Below are 27,497 nucleotides of genomic sequence, written 5' to 3' on the forward strand. Positions count from 1 at the left end.
TACTTCAGTGGGATGTCTGTTCTGTGTACTCACGCTCTTACTTTTACTTCTTAGTAACGTTGGTTATCATAAAACAGTTTCATCATTTTAAAATGTTTTGAAGATGTAAACAAATGTAATGAAGTGCTGCATGACTGACCTGGAGTCAGAGCATTAGCGCTAATAAAAACCATGGGGAGATAAAAACCAGGATCTTCTCACCCACACACATCCTTCCAAGTATCTGTTAATTTCAGAAAATCCTGACAGAGTATCTGTGCTCGGGCTTTAGTGTCCCAGTGTGTTCGGACTCAGACAAAGAAAAGGTGTCAGAACGAGCAGCTCATTTCTTCTGTTACTTCGTGAACCATCATCACACCGTGGATCTGAGCTGCTTTGCTTCAGTTGCTATTATGTGTCTGTCAAGTGCAACAGTAACAGTTGGTCTAATACGCTGCATAAAAACTGCTTGTCTTTAATGTCCTGCCAGCACAGACTGAACTGAATGAACAGGGAACTGCAGGAAAGAGGAAAGGAATGTTTCAAAGCAGCGGGGGTGGGTAGCAGGGGGAATTAGGAAGAGGTATTTTCAAATTAGCCAGAGAAAAGAGCCAATGGAGGCAGGTGTCACAGGGGTCAAGGGTGTGTGTGTGTGTGTGGCTTTCACAGAGGCAGAAGAGGGTGAGGGGGAGAGACAAGTGCTGAGCAGGAGCATGAAGCCATTTGATCTCAGTGGAGTCTTAATTGGGATGATGAGTTTGAGCTCCTGTCCTCTGCAGGCAGTTACTCTGCTCTCAGCTGCTCTCCAGGCTTTCCTTTGTCTGCTGCTGAACACCAAACTTAACAGGATTTGATTTACAGCAACTTTCCACAATGAGTACCAGCTCAGAAAATATTTGGCTGTTTGAGCACCACCCTTATGACTGGTGCTCTGCCAAAAAACTGCCAAAAGTCACTTTTGGCAAAGTGACTTTGAGATATTCTTTATTTATCAGGGTAAAAACCTGCCAAAGGGCAGCGGCACCACAGCAGAACCACATAAATGATTAAGGACTGCTTCACGTTTGCATGCACGCACACATCCATACAAACACTGTTTCAGAGTGCTTTCTATCTAACATTCACACACATTCAACTCCAACAGTTGCATCAGCGAGCAATTCTGGGTTCAGTATGTTGCCCGAGGACACATTGGCATTCAGACTGGAGCAGCCAGGAATCAAACCACCGACCTTCAGATTAGTAGATAATAGGGCTGTGAAATGACCGTATTTTTCAGACTATAAGGCGCACTTAAAATCCTTAAATTTTCTCAAAAATCAGCAGTGCGCCTTATAATCCGGTGCGCCTTATGTATAAATTCTTGTTGGGGTGGCTGTAGCTCAGTAGGTAGAGCAGGTCACCTACTGATCAGAAGGTCAGCGGTTCGATTCCTGGCTACTCCAGGCTACATGCCAATGTATCCTTGGGCAAGATACTTAACCCCAAGTTGCTCTCCGACCGTCCCGTCGGAGTATGAATGTGTATGAATGATAGTTAATTAAAAGCACTTAGCTTAGCAAAAACATGGAAGTGCTTGTATGAATGGGAGTGCATGGGTGAATGTAAACATGTTGTAATAGCGCTTTGAGTGCTCTGACTGAGTAGAAAAGCGCTATATAAGAGCTAGTCCATTTACCATTTACCATTTGTTGTGCTTACTGACCTTGAACCAATTTTATTTGGTACACTGCACTCAAAAATCTGTCAAAATGTTTTAGTAGTTGCTAAAGGACGAATCGAGGTCCGGGGGTGTGTGTGCTGTCCCCCTCGGTGCCAAAGAGACGTCCGGACGATGCCACAGCGTATGAAGGGACGCAGTACGAGCGCTGTATGTACACAAAACACGGTGACAGCAGAGTTTTCAGGTTTCAGGTGTTGTGTCAAAAAGGGATTTCCTTTTTTTTTCTTTGCTTATATCAGTAAATATACAGGTGCACCGGATTTATGAAGGGCTTATATATAAAATAAAGAAATGACTTGTTCTTACCCTCATTAATAAAGAATATATTGTAGCGTCTGTTAAAACGTTGAAGAAGATGGTGAGAGATTGCCAGCAAAAGTTGCCCTTTTATTAACAGTTAAATGGTTGCTGTGTGCTGCAACCAAAACAAAACAGCAACAACCAGACTGACTGGGATAATGACAGAGGGAACCCGGCATGCTCGATGCTAAAACCGCCCAACTGTTCAACTCAGACACTGAAGATGAGGAATTTGATGGATTTGTGGAAGATGAATGATTTAAAATGTGAGGGTATTTTTCTGCATTTGTTACAACTGAACAATATTCTGAGTTATTGTGAATGAGTTGAATAAAGTTCGACTTACCTGACGCTTTGTTTTGCTCTGCATATGTTTTATCATGCGCCTCATAACCCGGTTCACCTTATGGTCCGTAAAATACGGTAATCGAATTTGGATTTCGATTTTTGGCTCCAAACAATCACAAAAACAGTGTAATCAACAAAAAAATCCATCCATCCATCCATCCATTCTCTTCCGCTTATCCTGTTCAGGGCTGGGGGGGCTGCAGGCTGGAGCCTATCGCAGCTGACATAGGGCGAGAGGCAGGGTACACCTGTACAGGTCGCCAGCCTGTCAGAGGGTTAACACAGAGAGACAGACAACCATTCACACCTATGGGCAATTTAGAGTTTCCAGTTAACCTAACCCCAGTAACTGCACGTTTGTGGACTGTGGGAGGAAACCCACACAGACACGGGGAGAACATGCAGACTCCACACAGAGAGGCCTGGCCGAGGTGGAATCAAACCCCGACCTTTTAGCTGTGAGGCAGCAGTGCTAACCACCACGTCACCTTGCTGCCCCCCCCCCCCAAAAAGTATTATTATTAAAATAATGTTCCATACATTGTGCTCTACAAGTATACTCTTATGCTGGAATGCTTCTGAATCAGGTCTTTGCAGAGCTCCCACTGTAACCAGAAACCCCTCTGAATGTGACGCAGTAACCTGCTGTATGATGCAACATGACATTTGTTTAGTTTTTTTTTTTTTAATCTGACCTGCAGCTCCAGAGAAATGTAACTACATGTCAGGTCGACGCAGCATGTAACGATTCTGATTGGCCCGGTCAGCACCGCTGATTCCTTCTGTGCACGTCCGACTACTTTTCCCTGGAAGTTTTGAATTTATCAATGAGAGAATAATAATCATAGCATCAATATAAGGACTCACAAACACCAGCAAATTCCTGTAGGGCGATCGCTGAAACTACCAGGATGGATGTGAGGGAAGAAAGAAGTGGAAAAACTAGGGGGACAAAAATGTTCCCACCCGAAAAACAGCTGCACCACAGGTAAAACACCGGGACACGACTGAAAGCTAATTAACACACTAATGCACCTGCACAGGTATAAACACCGGCAACATCAGCCACTTACGTAGGTTACATCATAGCAGCTGAAGTCTGAATCAGGGGTAACCTGGAGGAGGAGGCTGGGGGAGAGGGAGGTCTGGGCTCCACTGATGCCGCCCGGACAGGAGGAAGAAAATGGATGGCTGTGTGTTCCTATTGTTTTGATGTGTGTCATGAATTGTAGAGCTATGAGCATTGTTGATAATGCGCGGAACAATGCGCCACACTTTTAAGTTGCAATTTATTCATTTTTTGGATGTTATTTTCTCAGATTCAGTGATGCGTGAACATCGTTTGCAGTAATGTGTTTTCATATATTTATATCAATTGAGTTTATGGTTTTATTCTTCAGTTGGAGTGTAACGTGCAGTGTTCATAATGCGCGATGTTCCACACAGTTCAGTAGCATTTAAAGTGATTCATTATAGAAGAACGTGATTAATGGTTTCAGATGTCTGTTTAGACAGCTTTTGACATTGTCCTTTAAATGGGCATAAAATTTAATTTGATATGAGTGTTTTTAGTTTTAGACTAGTCGTTAGTCTAATTTTTTTCCTTGTTTAGTCAACTATGAAATTGGTCACCAGGAACATCCCTAATATATACACAAAGTCGTCCATCACTATATCGCGGTTCACTCATTGCGGCTTCACTGTATCACACATTTTTAAAAAAATATTACTAATTCACTAATTTCACTATATTGCGGGATTCTGCGGTATATAGGTATTTCTGTAACACCCCATAACTATGTTCATCACTCTGACAAAGTTACGCCTACTTCTTTAGTGGAAATAGAAGTAACGGCCGAGGGCGTCCACCTTCATCGTCATCCATACTGCACAGCTACATATGTAGTTAGAGTGGGAAAGGTTTATGGGAGTATTGGAATGGTTTATAAAGCCTTAAAATATATAAATAATAAAATACATATATAATAAATATAATGCTGCTGCTTTGCGGATTTTCACCTATCACTGGGGTCTCTGGAACATAACCCCAATCTAAAGAAAAAAAACGAAAGCTGTGTTAGCATAGCTGCCTAAACAACACACCTAAAGCTGGAAATTCAGACATCGCCAGCCTCGCAGTCTACCGCCTTAGATTTAATTCCTAGGTGAGGAGGTGGTTTGGATTTGAAAAGACTGACATTGATGAAAAGATGGCAGTTTGCAGACTTTTAAGAAAGTGGATAGCTCGACAGCTAACCTGTTCCATCATCTATGAACAAACGGCCGTACAGAGTATAAAGAATATGAAAATTTCTGGAGCCCGCTGTCCAAGACAAACCTACATCAGCTCAGGTGTCTGGTAAAACACACACTCAGCAAACTTTAGTCCCCTGTCACATTATCAACAAAATTACAGAAAATATTGATATCATTTTTTGTCAATATCACACAATCCTAGACATTCCACTAGAGGGAGCCACCAGTGGTACATGTACCACAATTTGCGAACAACTTGATCCATAATGTTGCATCACATAGACTTTAACTGGGCGATGCTGCCAAGGTAAATTAAAGGCTTCCCAAGTCTAATTTGCAACAAATAATCTTTTTGAAGAACATTTCAAAGTTCAGTTGCTGCTGAGCAGCTACCCCGGACTCATGCTGTCATCTGTTTCCTTGAGCTGATTAGGGCGCTCTGATGGCAGTCCGCAAACCATTTAGCTGCTGTCATTCAGACTCCAGCTGCACTCCTCTCAGGGTACTAGCCTGAAAAAAATTTTCAGCCTGGCGCACGTTTGTTTGGGGTGGGGGCTCATTAGCATTAGCTTGCACAGTACAGACAGAAAACGATTTAAGTCACATGGTCTGATCTTGCATTCCGATTGGTTCTAACAACATGGAGGCATTTACGGCCAATAGGATATCGCGGTTGAAGGCTTTTGATAATTCAGACTAGTCAAAAATGGTTATTTAATGGATTATTATGACACATGATTGATTGGCAGATAGTACCTGTGGCAGTACTATTCGAGGGGCCGGATGAAAAGCTTTGGCGGGCCAGATGTGGCCCACAGGCCACCAGTTGACGTTCCTTGAAGATAAACCTGTTTAACTTGGAGGGAATGAAAAAACTGAATGTCGCACTCTAAGCCTGTATGTGATCTTTCCCAGACTCATTTCACTTACTACATTTGGCTTGTTGTTGAAGGAAGAATTCCCCGTCAGCCTCTCCAGTGAACCTTGTTCTCATTTATCTTCACAACTTTCCAAGTGGTTCCTCTTTGTTTTTACCTCTCCTCCATGTTTTCATTGGCTTTATACACATAGTTTTCCTTTTGGCCCACAAGGTTTTTTGCTGTTATTGCTTCATTGCTTTGGATATTTTTTGAAGGTAAGCCCTATCAACCTACTGATCCTGCACCAAACACTATTTCGAAATATAATGTTGTTGCAGGGTAATAATAACACTTTGCAGAAACCCCCTCCTGGAGGAACAGAAGAAAGGGCTTTTTTTTTCCCATAAATGGAAATATTATGTGTGCCAGAAACCTTTGACAAACACATTAAAGGCCAAATTTGTTGTTACTGGCAACATTGTGGGCATTCATTTACGGTGTGCTAAATGTCAGGTATCTGAAATGAGTTGAGCTTTCAGCTGAAGCCATATTAACCCTGAAGAACTTAACATGCCTTTTGCTCATGTCTGTGCTGCACTCCCACCATGTGGCTGAGGCATCTTCTGGCCAGAGGAAGGCAGTCTGTTGCTTTTATATCAAGTAGGGCTGCAGTTAAAGATTATTTTGGTAGTCAACTGATCTGCCAGTTTTTTATTTTTTCTGGCTAGTCACTTCCCTCACTGCTTCCTGTGGACGCACACCCTTTACCAGGCTCCAGTGCGTGTTTACCTTGTTGTTCAAATATAGTAATTCATTATTGCACTGCAGTGAGGCCGGCTTCTTCTTTGAGATAATGTTCCCAGCTGCTGTGAAGAGATGCTCAGGAAGTAGAACTAGCAGGAATGTGCAACAATGACTTTGTCCATCAGGCAAGAGTGGCATGCAATCAGCACCTGCTATGGGACACTAGACGAAAATTATGAATTAAATCTGCTACGCACTATAAATCAATCTTATCTCATTAGTTAGCAATTAGTTGTCCTCTTCATTGTTCTCACATTATCCTCACTGTTGCTGTCTGGTGAGTCGCATCCAAGCTGTGAATTGAGAGCTCCAACAAATCTGTTTGGAGTTCTCTTGGTTGTTGTATACAAGTTGTACTTAATTTTGTGGTTTGCTAAATTTGTACGCCATTTTTTAAAAACGTTTCTACTCTGATTTTATGTTTTTATGTGATTTAAGGTCCTATGTGTTAAAACAGTAACTCAAAATGAACAAACTAACTGTTCAGTCACACGTGAGGTTGTGCTGGAAACAATGATACCAAACAAGGCGAGGTAAACGGTTTGTAAGGTGAAAAAGGGTCAAATAAAGCTGTTAAAAACAGACAATTAAACCCTACACTCCATACAGGACAACATTTAAATAATCATATCTCCCTCAAAACCTCAGTCATATTTTCAGTACTCGGGTTGGAAAACTCCATTTAACACTTTGATATTTTTGGCCAGAACTCAGCTGAGCAAAGACATCATCCTCATTTGTTGCAGTAAGAAGCATCTGTCCGTGGACGTGAAATATTTGATCAGGATATGATCCAGATACATGAATATATAACACAACCTTCCACTCTCTATCAGCCCGATCACTCAGTTCTCTTACGATCATCCAACTAACTGCGTATTGTCTCATTATAAGAGATGAAGCTTTTACAAAAAAATGAAAATGACCATAAAATGAAATTTATTTAACTTGAGCTTTTTAAACATTGGAAAATTGTGAGCATGGACGACAGCACCCATGTTATCTCACTGATTCAATGTTTGGAGAGCGACGTGTTTGTGAGATGGACGATGATCAAATCAGCTAAAACGTCTGCTGGGGGCGGGGTTTGCTGTGCCCGGCACCACTTCTTGTTGCTCTGAGTACTGAGTACAGTCATGGAAGACAGTACAGGTGATACTGCCCCCAGACCCAGGGTCTGTATGGATGCTGGAAATCTGAATTTGAATTGAATTTTGGATATAGTGCTTAAAAGTGCTTGAAATTGTAATCATTTTTTTTTTAAAGAAAAAAATAACTATTTGATTGAATAGTTTGTTTATGAGATGGAGAAATAAATGTCAAGTCTAAAATGAAAAATTTTCTGCCTGGGCCTCGCCTGCACGTCGCACAAGAAAAAATACAGTACATGCAAATAATGTCATTCTGTGAGCGCGGGCATTCATTCCTTGTGAGGGCTGCTCGATTATGTCCATGGTCATATATGGTCAGTCAAGACCATACCTGCATATCAGGAAGTTCTAACTGCAGACACTCCTTCACTTCCTCTGCATCTACCAGGAAGGGAGTCGAGACCAGCTTGATCTCTTTCTCAACATTAGACAAATATTGGAAGCGCTGACTAAATTCTGTCATGAGAGATTTGATAAGACAAATATTTCCCTTTCTTAAGAGAGAGACTGGCCTTTGGAAAAGCACTTTTGATTTTGGACGTTGCAGGGAAGTGCTCAAAATTGAAGCTGCGTAACTGTGTCTCAAAGAGACGGAGTTTCACGTAGAATAAAGTTGTGGTACAAGCCGGTCTTTGCCTTGTAGTCTCTTGTTCAGTGAGTTCAGATGATCAGTAAGATCAACTAAAAATGCTAGGTCGCCAATCATAAAGGGCCACTCAGCTCATGAAGAGGTTGGTCCTTTTCTTTCAAAAACTGGTCAATTTCAGACCTCAGAGCATAAAACCGCTGCAGCACGGAGCCACGGCTTAGCCAGCACACGCCACAATGTTACATCAGGTCCTCGTATTCAGCATCGATGTCTGATAGGAACGCTTGAACTTCTCTGTGCTACAGCCCTCATGCTCAAATTACATTTACCATTTTCACAACAGTGTTGATCACATTTCCAAGCTGGACTGGCTTGGAACAGGGAACTCTTTAACCTTGATGCACACCATAGAGGCAGTTCCTTTGCACTCTCCGGTCATAGCTGGGGCTCCATCTGTTGTAACTCCACACAACTTGTCCCATTTAAGTCCCATGTTGTCACCTGCATGTGATACTGCTTCAAAAATGTCCTTACCCGTCATTGTTCCCTTTAGACTCCTAAGATCAAGCAGCTCCTACAAAAATTATCATCAACTCACCTGCAAAAATTTAACAGCTCTGCGGTGTCTGTGGCTTCTGTGCTCTCATCACATGCTACTGAGTAAAAATCTAATGTACAAGCTTTACCTGACAGTTGCAGGTGGGAAGTAACAAAGTACAAATACTTCATTACTGCACTTAAGTAAATATTTTCAGGTATCAGTACTTGAGTATTTATTTTTCTGACTACTTTTTAGTTTTATTCCCTACATTTTTACACAAGTATCTGTACTTTCTTCTTCTTACATTTTCAAACAGACTTGTTACTTTAGGTTTAACGTCTGAGAGAAGTTTTTATTACCGGTCAGTGTGCCGTCAAGCATCAAATGATCTGAGCCTAAACTAAGGAACAATTACATATAAGAGACAATCGTACTGGCGTATGCTCCATCACTGGGGCTTATTGCATACAAACAGATTAAAGAGGCAAACCCGTATAATTTATGTATCATTTATAGCGCTATAATCAGGGGTTACAGTGGGCTGGACTGAGGGCAGATGTCCGGTAAGTTGTGCTTGCGGTACTTCCAGCATCTTAGCTAGTGCTACTGAAGAGAAGCGAAAATAAAGGGTGTTGAAGGTAATTTGAAATGCAACATTTCTAAATGTTCAACAAATATCAGCAGACACACAAAGTGTGTGCAGTTTGTCACACAGTGTGTCTGCGAGCTAAAAGCAGAGCTGCTGTATTTCAGGGAGAGCAAAGAGAGAGAAGTTCACTCAGAGATGGAGAAAGAGGACAGGAGAGGAAGAAGAGAGGTTAGATTTAAAGGTAAGGACTGCAAAACAAACTGAGGTATGCTGACATTGATTGAAAGATTGTATGAAAATACTGCAGTTTAGTGTGTAATAAACAGATTAGCTTGTTGTACTGTATTTACAGTAAAGCTCTGTGTTGGTGCACAGAGGCTGTGTTCATGGTCAGAGTTACAGGTTACATCAGTGCAGCAGAGATGAGCTGTTTTTAAATTCTAAACCCTTTCACAGTTTGTGTCCTACATAACAGTTTTAAGCTGAGTGCATTCATTAGATTTAAAATTTAGATTGGAATGATGTTTGCATTATTTTGTATTATTTTTTTTTTTTTTTAGCCTGTCATGTCTGGTAGATCTTGCAAGCAGAACTGTGATCTGAATGCGTTGTTGTGCCAAACATATTTGCTATTTCAAGATGAGCTCTATAGGTTCTCAATAGGCTCTTCTTGTTGATGTTTTAACCCTTTATTTTATTTATCTGAGTTATTTTTCCACATACTATGTAACAGCCAGAGCTGACAGGCTGAAGAAGAAGAAAATAAAGAGAAGAAAAAGGGAGAGAGAAAGGGAGCAAAAAAAAAAAAAGGGGAAAGAGCACAAGTCTATTAATCAGATAGTTCATCACTTTAACATATAAAAAAATACTATCAATACTTGCAAAAATAAATTTGTGTGTGAAAAACAAAACTAACAAAGCATGTTAAGCACACCAACAATTTTGTTGAGTTGTGATTGAGTGGGCGTTTGTGTCTGTGTCATGTTTGTGTCTGTGTCATGGAACGTACTTACCAATGAGGGCAAAACGCTGCAGCTCCACCCATCAGAAGCCAGAGGCAGGTACGGAAAGCCCCCGGAACCCCGGGCCACCAGCAGCCCACCAAGAGCCAGGAAGACCCCCGGCCACTCAGTCCAAAGACAACCGCACACCTACCCCAGCAGACGGGAGAGGGTGGCCTCAGACGGAGCCCCCCCAGTCGAGGAGCGAGGGCTCCAGGGAACCCAAGGCGATGAGAAGCCAGCCCCCCCCCAGCGGCCAGCCCCCCGCACTGGCCGGCGGCAGGGCCCCCGGGCCCACGGCACCCAAGGACCGCCCGACCCTCCACAGAGCCCCCCCCCCACGCCGAAGAGGCCAACGCAGCCCCGCACCGCACCCCCAAGGGGGGCAGGCCAGCACCCACGCCAGAACACCCAGCCCCACCCAGGAACCCCAAGGCACCCCCATCCCAGGGGGGTAGGGGGGAGGAGGCAACCAGCAAGGAGCGGCCAGGAGGCAAGGCACAAGGCCCAGACCCAGGTCCAGCCATACATACAAACACACCCAGACACCCGTGTACACATTTATACACAGATACTCATACATGCCCATACATACTTACCCACACACAGATATGCCATACATACACATTCACTCACCCACCCATACTCACGGAGACGGTGACAAATACACAAAGACACACATTCATCCATAGCTACCCACCCTCTGAAGGCGGGGCAAGCGGAAACCACCCCAGGGCCAACAGCGACCCCAGGACGCCACCAGCCCGGTCCCCAAGGAACCACCCGACCCCTACCCCGGGCGAGACGCAAGAAATCGGGGTGTAAGATGACCCATCCACCCCTCCTCCTCCCCAACTTGTAGGTCTATGTGTTAATGTTTGTGAGTGAATGAGGTGTATAGGGTGCAGTTAAAATTGAGGGGACAGTTATGCCACAAGCACCAACTGTTGGTCGTCAGTGCTTGCCCACACTGCCCCCCCAAAACCCTCCATTTCTAAAGTGCAAATAAAATTTGGGGACAGACAGTGACGAGGATCCGAGTGGGGCCACCTCAGCGGCCCACCTCATCAACCTCTGAGTAACATGCCTGCCCCAAAGGTCCTATGTGTATCAGGTTGTAAGTGTGTATGTGTTGTGAGTTATAATGACTAAAGTGCAATTAAAACGGAGAGGCAAGTGGTGGTGCAGCTCTCCATGTGGCCTCTCCATCCTACATCTGTGAGTGATGTGTATTCTGTGTGTGTGTTTGTGTGTGTTTGTGTATGGGGAGGGGGAGGGGGGGGGGGGGGGGCATATGACCAGGAAGAATCCTGGAAGAAGAGAGCCAGCTGTCCGCTGGCTCAATAGGCACCCCGACCTCCCACACCCCAGCACAGGGCAGGGGGAGGTGAGCCCGGGGCCGCGGTGACAGCATCCCGGAGCACTGCAGCACCCGAGGTTGGCGCCCTCGCCCCCACCGCAGAGGGCAGCCCGCTCCCCCTAGATGCCCATTCACTCAACAATAGACACAAACAGGCAACAGGACATACTGGCCTGGGCATGGAAATGCAGTGCCCAGTCCCCCCCAACCACCCCACCGCGGCCCCATCCCCCACCCCACCCCCCTGCAATGCAGGCACCCCAGGGCCCCAAAAGCGTAGACCGGACATCCCGACGTCAGGCCAACCCACCCCCCCCGGCGGCGCGGCCGGGACAGCAGAGGCCCCCCCCGCGCCAGGGGGGGCCCACCGGGAGTCGGCGCGGCCCCAGTGCCGGGGCCCCAGACCCCAGCCCCCAAGCCATACAGGGAAGACCAGCCAACCGACCGAGGGCCGGCACCACCCCGCCCACACCCCAGGACCGAAGGCAGCACCATCCAAGCCCCCACCACCATCAACCAGGACAGGCACACAGACATCACCAGAAGGTCGCCCCAGGACTCCAGTCCCAGGAGGCTACCAGCTACCTAGGCCTCCGGAGTCCCCACCCACCCCCCCACAAAGCACATCAGGAGCAGAGCCCGCAGCCCACCACCCCCACTAAGTAATGGAGCTGAGCAGTGGGAACCAAAGAGAGTCAAATTCCTCCAATTTGTTTTTAGAAGAAGCAGACATTCTCTCTAAACTAACATGATCTACAAATAAATTTCTGTACTGAGTAATACATAGTTTATTTTTTGTCTTCCAGTTCATGAGGATCATCTTCTTAGCGATGCACAAGGCAGTAAGAACTATGTGTGATATATTTAACTCCATAATTAATTCACTGACATCACCTAAGATGCATAGTCTGGGGGAAGTTGGGATACGACAGCTAAACCATGTGGATAGATCTTCACAAAATCTCTGAACTGGTACACAAGACCACAGAGCGTGTAGATGATTATCCTCTGAATTGCTTGTACAGTGGGTGCATATGTTTGAGTGTGTAAGGCCCATTTGGAACATCCTTTGTCCAGTGTAGTATGTTCTATGGAGAATCTTATATTGTACAAGTTGTATTTGGGGTCTTTTAGTCATTTTGAAGATATTTAAACATATTTCTGTCCATAAATTTTGATCCAGGTTGACAGAAAGATCACGCTCCCATTTTGTAATTGGGAGGGAAACTGAATCATCAGTTTTTATTAATAATTTATATAATTTTGATAACAATTTTGGGGTACAGAGGTTAAGAAATTCTGTTACCCAAGTAGGCATTTCTAGATTCAATTGATTAAGGTTAAATCTTCCCTGTAGGACGGACTTAACTTGTTGATATTCCAGAAATCTACCGTTGCCAATTCTATATTTTGATATAAGTTCTTGGAACGTGATAAAATTTCCATCTTGGATAATATGTTCTAAGTTATTTATACCCTTATCACGCCATAACGGAAAATTCAGCATTTTCTTTTTCTGACAAATATCTGGATTGTTCCAAATGGGTGTTAGTTTACAGGGGATGAGTGAAGACTTAGTTATTTTTAAAAATTCCCACCAGGCTGTCAGAGAGGTATTTATACTAAGGACTTTATAGCAGTTATGATGTTTAATACTGGAACTAATGAAAGGTAAATCTGAGATTTTTATTTTTCCACAAAACGCCTGTTCTAGATCCAGCCATGGGTTGTCTAATGAATTGGATTTGATCCACTTTGAAATATACTGCAATCTACTGCTTAAGAAATAGTAATAAAAGTTTGGTAATTCTAGACCTCCACTGTGTTTTGGCTTTTGTAAAATTTTTAAGCTTATTCTTGACGGTTTGTTTTTCCATAAAAATTTTGAGATGTTTGAATCTAGTGACTTAAACCAAGGAAGAGTAGGTTTATTAGGGATCAATGAAAATAGATAATTAATTTTTGGTAAAACCATCATTTTAATGGCAGCAACTCTCCCCATGAGTGATATAGGTAAACTGTTCCAACGTGTGAGATCATCCTCTATTGTTTTTAATAAGGGGATATGATTTAATCGTACCAAGTCTGAGAGCCTGGCGGAAAAATTTATGCCTAAATATCTAATATTTCCTGACTTTAGTGGGGTCCTAGAGGTTCTCTGGAAACTACAATTCAGAGGCAAAACTGTTGATTTACTCCAATTGATAGAGTAATCAGATATAGATGAGAACTTATCTATCAGTGTGATAGTCTTCAAAAGAGAGCCTTGTGAATTCCCAAGGAATTATATATATTATTGTATTATTACAATAATATATAATGAGCTTTACAGAAAAATATCAGGTAGAAACGTCCTCCAAAGAACTACTTTTACTTTTTTACTTTGAGTACATTTCAGAGCCTGTACTGTACCTGTAACTTTACTTGAATAAAGAAACTGAACCAGTACTTCAACTTTTAAGAGAGTAGTTTTGAAGACAAGTACTTGTACTTCTACATAAGTACACAATGTCTGTACTTTTGCTGCCTCTGGACAGTTGATGTTTTAAGTCAGCGGACAAGTCTTCTATGTGCTGCACAGCTTTGTTTCTGGACATGCTCACGCTACAGTCTTCCTGCAGTGTTTTTGGGCACGTTATTCCTGCAACTTTAGTGAGGCCTTGTTTTATGAAGTCTCCATCTGAGAAAGGTTTCCTGTGTTGTGCAATGAGTTGAGCTATCTTGCTTGCTAGCCATTGTGGCATTTTCTTGTGCCTTATTAGCACGGAAAAAATAGTGTTACTGAGCTAGTTGCCATTATCTTAACTTTATGTTCTTGTTCAGCACCAGTGTAGGATGTGTAGGTCTGATGTTTGGTTTAATTACATCCACGGAGCAAATATTGGTAGTGACATCACCCCGTTGTCCCTTGCAGGTGATGGGTAGGTACATAATGGACATTATTTGATATTTGTCAGGAGGTGCAGGGCAGGTTATGGTGTAGAGTTCTGCTCGATCATTATTGGTAATTAACACATTATGCACCTGCATAAGTGTAAGTGCCAGCGACATCGCTGGTCACTTACGTAGGTTACGTTGTAGGGCCACAAAAACTCAGCGCTACAGCATAAATCAGGGCTAAGAGTGTACAGAGCGTAATGGGACAAAATCTTTTTGATAAAGGATTTTTGTCGATTACACTGTTTTCATGATTGTTTAGAGCCAAAATCAAAATTGAAATCAAATTTTGATTAAGTGCACAGCCCTAGTACCATCATATTCTGATGCTTGAACAGGAACTCTTCATGCCATTTTATGACACTTGGTTCCCATTTAGCATTATTTTTTGGTGTGCAGGATAATCCTCTTAAATAACTCATTGCCAGATGAGCAAGTGTTAAAAAATCATAGGGTTGTCACACAGAAGACAGGATATTATATCCTATGCATGACCTTTTGACTTTTGCTTTGCTTTCACTTTTGGCTTTTCATTTTAAGCTGTTTGGTTTGGTTGACACCCACGGGTCCTGACCGAGCATTCTTATAACTCAGGGTGGGAGTAAGTCTGCATTGCTCCGGACTCCGCTGGGTAGTATACGCTAAGGTAATAATAGAGTGTTGCAGTGATGGAAAATGAGGCTGATGGCAGTGGTGAAGCTTCTGGTTGTAAAACCAAAATACTGAGCTGAAAGTTGAGAATTCTGTTTGTATAAATTAGTCACTACAAATAACATTTTTTCATATATATATTTTCCTGGTTCCTTCAAATTTCAGTTCAATTCAGTGTTATTTCTATAGTCACAGTAAACAGGCGCATCAAGCTGCTTTATATTATAAGGTAAAGACCATATAATAAAAATATAAGCTAAACATATTTTTAGCAACTACCCTGCTCAGTGTTGCTATTTGCTTCTACTTTATGTGTTTGCCAGGGCAGATTTAACAGAATGCTGCCAAGATGTTCAGTGCTGTTCTGATCTTTCCTCTTTGGACTCCTGTATTTTTCAGTTTCTTGGCCTGCATTTTTCACTCACCAGTTGCCTCTTTAAGCCTCAGATGTTGGCTTGATGCAGCTTTAAAAAGTCCACATTACTATAGCATTTCTTGATAAATGTGATGTCTTTAATCAGTGATGTTCATCTTCTGTCTGTGCAGGCAACATTTTAAAAATGATGTTTTTCTACCTTCTGTGTGGACAGTGGACTACTTGTTGATATTTGTACCAGGACTAAATGAATGGAAAGTCAGGGTAACTAGTAAGGCATGAAGACTCTTACTAAAGTTGATGCATGGTTTCAAATGAGTTTGTATAATAAAACATTTCTGTTCAGTAGCTAGAAGCATGCAGCTTTATAGGAACACTTATGCTGTTTGTTACGACCCGTCTAGGGTCGTAACAAACAGCTGTTATTTCCATAATTTTTTCCAAGACCACTTGAATGATGAGAAGATGTTTGAAGTTTGAAATTTCCAACCCAAGTCTGAAGCTGTCTTAAGATGCCAGTTTTTTTTTACATAAGAAAGTGGTATTACTCAGCAGTGGGTTTAGGGTATGTTTCCTGCAGAGGTCATTAAAAACATTTCATGCTCATATTACTACACTTGCTCATGCTAAGTGCTAGATTTTCCATCTGACTGCACAGAAACGGGGCGTGTTGTGCTTCTGGGAGGAATTTTCACTTTAGGCTTTCACTCCAGGAAACCTTGACAAATGATGAATAGAAATAGTGATGGATAAGCAAGTCAGATATTGCTGTTACTGTTATCTTTTAAATTAGGTTTTGGTTTACAATGATGATGATCTCTAGCACGTAATCTGTAGATGACCCTAAACTCTGAAGTAGACACGTGGTGAAATACCATTGTGTCTCTCTCACTGTCTTGCTAAATCTGTCTCAGTATCTCTCTGTGCGAGCTTGTGTTGCTCCATCAGTTACTTCATCTTAGATGAATACAATAGATAATTCTTTTTCTTTCTTTAGCTTTTATCCTGAACCAGTCACCACAAAGCTTCTGTCATCTTTGAGTTTCTGTTTAGTCTCTACCCAACTCATTCAACCTCATCTCTCTCTCCCTCCCTCCCTCCCTCTGTGCCTCCCCATCCCCCTCACTTGCTGTCTTTCTGGATCTCTCACCCATATTTCACAACCCCCTGGAGTCTGCAGAAGAATGTAGTGTGTAATTAACAACCATTTTGAAGGAATGTTCTGTGATTTATCCATGGAGCTCAGGCTCACTGCCCTGCCTGAGTGTAGAGATATGTACCGTTTGGTTCCACATATCACCTGCTGAAAATGTACATGAAATTACCACTGTGAAAAGTTCAAATGATTTTGGCAGATTTTAAAAATGGTCCATCCATCCATAAATTTTCTGCTGCTTCTCCAGGTCATATGGGCAACAATCTAAGCAGACACCTCCCTCTCCTTGGCCACCTGCACTTCAGCTCTTCTGGTGGGTTGATGATGGCATTCCCAAACCAGCTAAGAGAAAATTTCTCACCAACATGTCCTGAGTCTACTCCTGGGTCTCCTTCTGGTAGGACATAACCGAAACACCTCATTGACAAAATACCCAGGAGGTATAATAATCGGAAGTCTGACCTCACCCAGATGACCTCAACTGACACCTTTCAATGCTGAGGAGTAGCAGCTTTACTCTGAGACATTCTTGAATGGCCAAGCTCCTAATCCTATATTTAAAGCTAAGCCCAGGCACCCTTTTGAGTGAGTTCGTTCCACTCTTCCTCCAGTATTGAACAATATCCTGAGCTACTTGAATTTCTCCACTTGGGGCCCAAATTCTAGGAATTCTCCCGCTAAGGGTTCTGAATAGAATCTGTGACGTAGTGTAGCTCTGCTGGAGTCACATGACCACTGGCAGTGAGATTAACTTATTGTGAACAGTATAAACCATCTTCATTATATGGAGAATATCAAATGTTTTTGTAACCATTAAGTTGTATTTTTTATGCTCAGCTACAAGGGAATAATAATATGAGGGCAAACCCACCCAGAGCTGAAACTGAACAATGCTGAAAGAACATCAGAGAGAGAGAGGTGTGTCACAAACACCAATGCTAAGTGGCCGGTGGACCTAGGAGCAGACCACAGCAACCTACCAAGAACAAGAACCAGTCAACGTCACAAACGCAGGCATCCAACAAAGAATGGACAGCACCAGAACCTGACTTGATCCACATCTACTGGCTGAAGAAACTAATGGCACTCCACGGATGCCTGGCAGCACAGATAACGGCGCTGCTAACAGCAGGTAGTCACCCAGACTGGCAAATAGAGCAGAACCATCATCTCAGGCATCATAGCAACCAGACGGAGTAGGCAAATGAGTCAGTACATGAACATATGTCAGAAAGGCACTGGAAATAACATCAGAGGGTCAAAGCACCAGCTTCCGGTTTATGAGGACTCTAAGACCAGGCATACCAACCTGAGCACCACCTGGATTGACTACAAGAAAGCCTTCGACTCTAATAGGAATACTCTAATAGGAACTCAATGGGACTGTGGAAGACAAAACTGGAGGCCAGCTCCAAGACAATCACACAAGTTACCATCAAGTGTGGAATATACCAAGGTGATTTCCATTGCTGTTCTGCATATGCCTCAACCCCCCAAGCCAGATATGGATATAGATTCAGAGGTGGAGTGACCATCAGCTACCTCTTGTGCATGGATGACATCAAGCTATATGGCAGAAGTGAGCAAGACACTTCTTACTTACTGATCCACCTCACCAGGTTCTACTGTGAGGATATCGGGAAGTCATTCCAAGTAGATGAAAGTGGCTGAATGGTTGCAAAGACTGCGAAGGTCATCCGGACCGAAGGGATGGAGTTGCCAGAAGGCAGAATAGGACAGGACAGGACAGCTACAGGGTGTCCCATAGGCCAACGGAAACCATGATATAGGTCAGCCACGGCCAAATGCCTCCAGAAGGTAAGATAGGTGCTGAAAAACCAGTTGAGTGGTAGGAATAAGATCCAAGCCATCAATACATATCCCTTTTGGTAATTAAATACCCAGTTGGAATAACAACCTAGATACAGGGGGAGCTCGATGCCACTGATGTCAAGACATGAAAACTCCTCATGATGCACAGAGGTCTCCATTCAAAGTCCAGCAATCTGAGGCTCTATGAGCAACAAAAAGCAGGAGGGCAAGGATTGGTGAGTGTCAAAGCCACAATCCAAGATGACGTATGGAGCATTGAGAAAATACCCCCCTGAGATGAGCTGCTCAAAGACTGCCTCAGACAGCTGAAGGCAGACGATGGTGAGGAACAGGAAGACCATGGAGTAAATGGTAAAATGGTAAATGAACTAGTTATTTTCTAGTACTTTTCTACTCTAGTTGAGCACTCAAAGCGCTTTATACAACACATTTGTATTCACACATTCATACAAGCACTTTTTTCTACATCTAAGCACCTTGAGGCGACTGTTGGTATTCGGCACTACATAAATAAAAGTGAATTGAATTCTATTTAACATTCACACACACATTCACACTCAGATGAATGAATTGGGAGTAACTCAGGGTTCAATACCTTGCCTCCGAACCACCAACCTTCCAATTAGTAGATGACCTGTTTTACCTCCTGAGCCACAACCACCCCACTGGATGACCAAGCCGATGCATGGGATGTACCATCAACAGAGCTGATGGGGCCCAAGGTGAAGACTCTACAAAGGTGCCCCTTTGTACATTTTACATAGCAAAATGTAAGACGCAAGCTGGGGCAGCATACACTAAGAGGCACAACCAAGTGGCTGGGATAGTGTACAGGAATGTCTGTGCCACATATGAACGAGAAGTCCCCAAGTCCTGATGGGAGACACCACCAAAGGTGGTTGAGAACAACAGGGCTATGGTCCTGTGGTTCCAGATGGACAAGCAGCTGCTGTCCAACCAAGCAGACATAGTGGTGTTTGACAAGTTGTGATAGATGTGGCAATCCCAGGGCACAGCAACATCAGGAGAAAGCAGCACGAGAAACTAGAGAAGTACCAGGGCCTGAAATTACAACTGAAGCAAATGTGGAAGGTAAAGGTCAAAGTGGTCATAGTGGTAGGACAAGAGTGGCTCCAACAGATTCCAGGCACAACATTGAAGGTCTCTGGCCAGAAGAGTGCAGTGCTAGGAACAGCTACCCTCAGACTTTCAGGCCTCTGTTAGAGGACCCCAGCTTGAGGAGTAACACACACACACACACACATATACAGTACCAGTCAAAACTTTGGACACACGCCCATTCATATTAATGAGTGAGTGTGTCCAAACTTTTGACTGGTACTGTATGGCAGATACAAGTAATTCTACTAATGGTTGGACAAAGCTGGACTGAAAGGCACCACAGGAACAAGCTCTAAGCACAAGATCGCTAGAGGCTGGGGTCTACCACACCAGACAAGACCCCAGGTGCAGGCTGTGCAGAGATGCCCCTGAGACAATCCAGCACATAACAGCAGGGTGCAAGATGCTAGCAGGCAGGGCATACATGGAACACCATAACCAAGTGGCTGGCATAGTATACAGGAACATCTGTGCCAAATATAGCATGGAAGTCCTGAGGTCAAAATGGGACATGCTTCCCCAAAGGTGGTTGAGAATGACAGAACTAAGATCCTGTGGGTCCAGCGTGGTTATCGGAACACTCGGGGCAGTGATGCCAAAACTAGGAGAATGGCTCCAGCAGATTCTAGGAATGACATCCAAGATCATAGTCCAGAAGAGCGCAGTCTGAGCAGCTAACATACTGCAGGGAGGACCCTCAAGCTCTTCCTCAAACTTGGGTCCTCCTCTAGTAGAGGAGCACTCAAGAGGTCCTCTAGTAGAGGACCTGGACTTGAAGGACAAACAAAAGACTGCCCATGGGGCAAGTGTTTTTTTTTTTTTTTTTTTTAAACATATGGCCACTTGGCCATAACAGCTGTGATGTATTAGAGTTGTTAATCTCTGGCTTTCTTCCACTGCATGCCTTTTGTCCCATCTCCCTCCCCTCAGATGACTGCCCCTCCCTGAGCCTGGTTCTGCTGGAGGTTTCTTTCAGTTAAAAGGCAGTTTTTCCTTCCCACTGTCACCAAGTGCTGCTCATAGGGGTTTTTTGTGATTGTTGTGTTTTTTTCTGTATTACTGTAGGATCTTTACCTTACAGCGCCTTGAGGTGAATATTTGTGATTTGGTGCTAGATAAATAAAATAAAGTACATTTTAAATATCATTTGATCATATTCTTTTAATTGTGGAAACCAAGATCAAGATTAAAATTTGATTAAGTATGCAGCCTTATGATGTAAATAGATCAATAATTAAAGAAGTGCATCTGCCAGAACTTAAACTGCGGTCCCTGGGATTCTTTCTGTCTTCTCTGCCATGCCGGGGTTTTGACAGTTGGTGCTATTTGAACTCAAAGTATGTGCGAGCTCATTCAGAGTTTTTTGACTTGTGAAGGTTAGACAGTTAGTGTTAGACCCAAAATCTGACCTGCTTGACATGCTGTGTTTTAGGCTGTGTGGCACTGAATGGGAAGTTTTGGTGAGCGGTGAATGGAAGTGAATGGGGCGTGAAATTGAGGCTAGAATGCGTAATGAAGTGAGATTGTTATGGCTGATAGGCTAAGAGGTGTTCTTTTTTCTACAAACTTTAAGCTTAGCTGCTTTTCACACTCAAAATATGGCCTACTATCCAGCATAATGACATTAAATGTACTGTTTATACATTTTTCACATATATACCTATTCAAAGTAATAGTCAGGCAGTTGTATGTGAGACACATACCATGTCATTTTTAGAAGTCAGCGTGGATAATACCACAGTTTAATGAAGTTAAACTCAGCAGGTTCACCTGAGGTTAAGATTGTTGTTGTATGAATTCTATATTAATGGAGTAGAATAGATAAGAGGAAAGCCTGAAAGCATTTTGCAACACAGCCAAAGCAAACGAAAGTTTATGTATTACACATGAGAGCAATCAAAGAATTTAAAAAATGAATACATTTGTGCAGAATGAAGAAATAGTCACAAATTTGATTTAGTGAAATGCAGCTGCAAATGGAAAAGTTTGATTTAAAACAACAGAGTTGGAGCAGAGGTCGTGTTTTCTTAGAGTTTGGCTGTAGTTAAAATGAGAGTATAGTAGGCCTGTATCACACAGAAGAATGGTGCTAAAGAGGTCGTTAGAACCCAAAGACCAAATACTCTTAAGCAACCCAGTCTCAGTCCCAGCCTGTCACATAATAACTTAGGCAGCACTCAGGGGCTGTATTGGGTATGTCTTTCATTGTAGTGCACAGCACAATAACAGTTTAACAGGAGTCCTTCACTGTGTCAGTGAGACAGTCATAGTGTTTTGTCATTGGCACAGGACTCAGGCGCATTAAACTTTATAGATATTTCATAGGTCGTCAGTGACGTTTGGCTTTTAATGTGTGTTTTACGCTGTCAAAGGGTGTAAATAAACCATGATTTTATTCCTTTAACTGAACCTAATTTAAAGTCTTAATTCATTGCCTGCTGCCTCTGACAGCATGTGGTACCGGAAAATAGAGGTCACTATATGACGTCATCACCTAATTTGCATAATTGTTATTTTGGATGTACTGTATTTGCAATCGAGGCTGCAGGAGCAAAAAAACATCTTTGGAGAGACAAAAAGTGAATAAAAAAAAACACCATAAATATGTTTAGAACTACAAATAAACTTTATGAAATAACTTAACTTTAATGCTTTGCCTAGACCAGGGATACTCAACTTGATCTAGCCGAGGGCCACATTTGGAAAATGAGAAGTGGCCGAGGGCCAGTCATTAAACTACATTCATATAAAATGAGCAAACTTTAAAAAAGACTGATAGCTTGTGCTCATATTTTGATGCATTTTATTAGCTCCACTGCAATTCAGCAAGATATATTTTGAACCATCTTGAACAGCATAGCTGGAACGTTTCCTATTATGCAGGCAAATATTGGACAAATTCAAAAATGAAAATGATTATTAACAGTTCTTAGGCATAGAATGAACATATTTCAGCTCTTTTGGTGTGAAAGCTGTTTATAAAATATATTAAACACATAACTGCACAGTGCAAGCCACCAAATGTTGGAATAGTTCAGAAATACAATTTAAAAAAAAAAAACTGCTTTACTATATTTCAGTTATTTTAAAGTTTGGAACAGACAGCACAGGTATGTAATCAGATGTTTATGTTTTAACCTCTTCATGCATCACATACTATTAGTTACTGACTACATGCTTAATGTGAGGTAACACATCTCATTTCCTTTGAGAGCTTACTGAAGTTTGGTTTCTGAGAGGTCAAGGCAATATGCAAGCACTGGTTGAGATGTGAGTCGGTGAGTCTATTGCGCTTTTTGTCCTTAATTAGATTCATCACTGAAAACCCCGACTCGCATATGTAAGTGGATCCGAACATTGTCAAAATGTATATAGCGAGTCTTTTAGAGTTCGGATACTGATGAACAGAGTGTGCCCAAAATTCACACAGTCTCTCCTCTCTGAACTTGGCTTTTAGGACATCATTAGCCTGCATCTGGACCAGTTCCAGCTGGAAAGCGCCCTCACTGATAGCAGGCACAGCGTTTTTTGCCTCTGCTGGGCAGCTCCCGGTGACAGCGAACGGGTTGCGCACAAACAGTAGCAGTTGCTGTGGGATTTTGAAGTTGTGAAACCGCGATCTGAAGTTCTCTGACAGATTTTTTAACAGTGCTACCATTCGTGACAGCACAATCCCATTTGTAGGAACATCACGCAGGGTAGGGAAGTGAAGTTTTTTCCCCTCTATGTCCGTCACGAATACGCCCAAGGTTGTCTGAAAAGCGCTCACTTTTTCAAAGACCTCTCCCACATCCGAATCCCCACCTTGGAGCTGCAGGTTAAGATGGTTCAAGTGATTAGTGATATCACACAGAAATGCAACCAGAGCCACAGATTCCTGATCTTGCATAAACTGAGAGAACTCATCTGCTTTCTTTGTTTTTTGACCGGAAAGAAATTCTGTGATTTCTTTGCGCAGTGCAAAGAAGCGCTGTAGGACTCGCCCCCTGCTCAGCCATCTGACATCATTGTGCTGTAGTAGGTCTGAATATTGAGCTTCTTGCTCCTGTAGTAGCATTTTGAAAAGCCGGTGCTGTAAACTTGAAGTTGAGCAAATGTGATTTTCAGCAGCAGTAGTGGAAGTCGTAGTGGAAGACAACTTTAAGGCCTCAGTCTTGTCTTTTTGTGCAATGCTACCAACCGGGAAAGCTGCACTGAAGCTAGCATGTTTTGACTCGTAATGCCGCTTAATGTTAGCAACTTTGCATACGGCAACTGTCTTTTGGCAAATTAAACACAACGGTTTTGCGTTGGCATGAGGTGGCAAAATGAATGCAAAATCATCTGTCCATTTGTTATTAAACTGTCTGTTTTCGACGTCAACCTTTCTCCGCTTACTAACCTCACTCATTTTTTGCCAAGATATTCATTTAAGGACACGTCTTTTCCTCGCAGATCAGCAGTGATTCTTGACCTGCGCAAACTGTTCACTACCTTAAAGGCCCAAATCATTAGGACCTAAAGGGCCGTGTACAAACTAATGATTCAGAGGACTCGTCTTACAGACAGTTCCCTTTGTGAACACAAGGGGGAATTATTCAGCATTTGTTACACAATAAAAGGGAAAACGTGTAAATTATTTTAATTTTGAGCAATTACAAGAAATGGCCACGGGCCGGTCACCAGCCAATCACGGGCCGGATTTGGCCCGCGGGCCGTGAGATGAGTATGACTGGCCTAGACCCACATTACATAGATCAATTTTGTCCCGTATTGTTTAATGTTAGAATATCAAATTTAATGAAAACACTGTGGGGTGAGACTGCTAGCTACATTCAACCCTCCTCCTTTATCTGAGCCACTGTTGCCAACTTGTGTAAGAAAATTTGCTGTCGCCTGTCTCAAAGGCTGATAAAGGCCGAGGACCGTGGATGGGAGTGGAGGGAGCGGGTGGGCAGGCTCGGTGTTTAAGTGAGGTTCGGGGGTTGGAGGGTGGAGACAAAGTGAGGTCTGGGTGATGCCAAAGCGTACGAAGGGACGCAGTAAGAAGGCTTTATGTACACAGAACATGGTGACAGCGGAGGATTTCGCTGTCGCTTTATCGCTTTATGGGCAAAAAAAACCCCGCTAAGTTGGCAACACTGAGCCCTAGCGCGGATCTTTTTATGCTGCTAAACTAAACCGGAAACACGTCACCAAACTCTGTGAAAAGGGCGACCTGAGGTCCAGTTGTTTTTACGGGTTTGTTCCTGCTGTCGGCACTAACCTAGTGATAGTGACAATTCAGTTTTTTTTTTAAAAAAAGAAAATTGAAATCTGAAAATATGGGAAAATAAAATTACAGGATGACGCCGGGACAGAGGGGTAAAATACGGGAATTTCCCGGCCAAAACGGGACACTTGACAGGTATGCTCATATGTCACTGTAAAAAGTGCTGACCGATGTTTTTTTGTCCGCTGATCACTGATCAGTGTGTCATTGGCAATGCGGGAAAACGGGTTAGTGCACAGGTCTTGACCTGCTTGGCAGCTATTGCAGTGCATTGTGGGATTTGTAGTACAGTATTCCCTCACTTATCGTGGGTGTTACATTCCAGGACCACTTGCGATAAGTGAAAATCCGCGAAGTAGGGACGCTATATTTATTTTAATACTTATACATTATTTTAGTAGTTATACACTATTTTAAGTTTTTATAAACCCTCCCCACACACTTGTACAGTAATGTATATATTTGGCGTACCATATGTACTATGCACGTGAAGAACGAGTACCACAAAAACCCGCGAAACAGTGAAAATATCGCAATAAATATTTTACACTAATATTTATTGAAAACCCATGAAACAGCGAGTCCGTGAAAAGCGAACCACGATGTAGCGAGGGATTACTGTATACTGGTTGGAGTGCCATTCACCCACAGACCATTAATCAACATTTGGAAATTCCCATTATCAGAACATTAAAAAAAACAATAATAAATGTCACTAGTCTGTGGAAATAATTATTAAATGGACTAGTTCTTATATAGTGCTTTTCTACTCAATCTGAGCACTCAAACAACACGTTTACCCCATTCACCCCAGCACTTCCATGATTAACTAAGCTAAGTGCTTTTATTATCTAACATTCACACTCCAATGCTTGCGTCAGATACATTGCCCAAGGATACATTGGCACGCAGCCTGGAGCAGCCAGGAATCAAACTGCTGACTTTCCAATCAGTAGGTGACCCGCTCTACCTCCTGAGCTACAGCCACCCGCAATATTAATGAACTGCTTATGTTCTTTTTCTTTTTATCTCTCTTCTTTCTGCTGTTCTTCATCACAAATCAGCATTGAACCTCATCCGGGAGTTATTAGGCCATCTCAGAAGTACCTACAACAGATTAGGTGCTACGTTCTGTCCCATAAACAGAAGTCCTAGAAGAGGGTTTCCCATGCCAGGAACACACAAATAGATGTGGACCACTAAAAAAACTGCCTGACAGTTCCTGTGGTGGAAAATGGCCTATTGTTGTTGGATTAACTGAAAAAGCTAAAGGCAACTGGTAAAGCCCCAGAATGCTTAAAGCTACTAAAGTAGAAAGACGAACACACTTTAATGTCACAAAGTGCATCATTACCTTCAAAATATATATTTAATATGAATGGTTACTAAGGCAAACATCATAAACCACTCTTACTAACAGCATGCTGTGACTTCTTTTGTCTGCATCTTCATCACATATGCTGGATTCTGGAACAAGAACATTATTATTGCACTATTCTTCTCATTTTGTTCCATTGTGATGTTTTTGTAGTTTGTTTCTAATGAATCTTTTTTGCATATGTGATATAGCAGCCTGGATTTGGACTACAGGAAGCATCATTAGTGTCTCATCCTAATAACTCATATGGAAAAATGATTGTGCTGCAAACAGATCAATATTTAGCTCACATCACTTTTTGTATACCTAGCATGTTATGGATTTACCATACCATTTTGTCATTTAATTCCAGAGGCTGGTATTGCAGTAGCCCACTCTCATGTGTAGGGGGTATTGTTTTTGTCCTCCTGTTTACTTGGTAGCATAGATCAAGGGTGTCCAAACTATGGCCTGCGGGCCAAACATGAGCAACAAGCATCGTTCATAATGCGCGGTACAATGCGCCACACTTTTAAGTCACAATTTATTTGTTTTTTGGGTGTTAATTTCTCATACTCAATGATGCGTGATCATTTGCAGTACCGCATTTTCATATATTTATATCAAGTAATTTCATGTTTTTATTCTTCAGTGTTTGGAGTGTAACTGTATAACGTGCAGTGTTCATAATGCACGATTTCGTACAGTTGAGCAGCATTTAAAGTGTGATTCATTATAGAAGAATGAGATTAATGGTTTCAAATGCTTTTGTTTAGCCAGCTTTTGACATTTTCCATTAAACAGACACAAAATTCAATTTGATATCGGAGTGTTTCTTAGTTTTAGACTAGTCGGTTAGTCTATTTTTTTTTCCTTGTTTAGTTGACTAAGAAATTAATTGCCAGGAACATCCTCAAAAAAGTCCTCAACAGCAGAGATGACCATCATCATCGGGGAAACATGACCCCCTTCGTCAGTTTTCTAGTTTTCGTCAGTGAACAGAAAATAATCAGATGTGCCAAATCAGGGTATGATGGAGGGTGATCAACCAGCTCAAAGCCACAGTTGTGCACAGCAGCACAGATTTGTGTGCAGGAGCATCATCCTGGTGAAAGGACCTCCTTCATCAGTTTTTTCAGGCCATTTTAGCTTAATTGTCTTTTGCAGCTGCTTCAGCAAGTTGGTATAGTATTCTCCATTGATAGTATGGCCTTTTTGAAGGTAGTTGAATAGCACAGTGTTCTGTGACGTGACCAGCCTGGTGTGCTTTTGAACAGGTATCAAAAGTCGTGGCACCCACTGAGCAAAAACCT

General features: G+C 42.5%; 1 protein-coding gene across 1 annotated transcript in view; it reads left to right on the forward strand.

The window, feature by feature from the left end:
* Window positions 1–27,497, forward strand: part of vegfc (vascular endothelial growth factor c) — a 116,138-nt gene that overhangs the window by 1,721 nt on the left and 86,920 nt on the right. The gene's annotated exons all lie outside the window — the stretch shown is intronic.

This window comes from Archocentrus centrarchus, unplaced genomic scaffold, assembly GCF_007364275.1.
Source record: "Archocentrus centrarchus isolate MPI-CPG fArcCen1 unplaced genomic scaffold, fArcCen1 scaffold_38_ctg1, whole genome shotgun sequence".
NCBI classification, from domain to species: domain Eukaryota; kingdom Metazoa; phylum Chordata; class Actinopteri; order Cichliformes; family Cichlidae; genus Archocentrus; species Archocentrus centrarchus.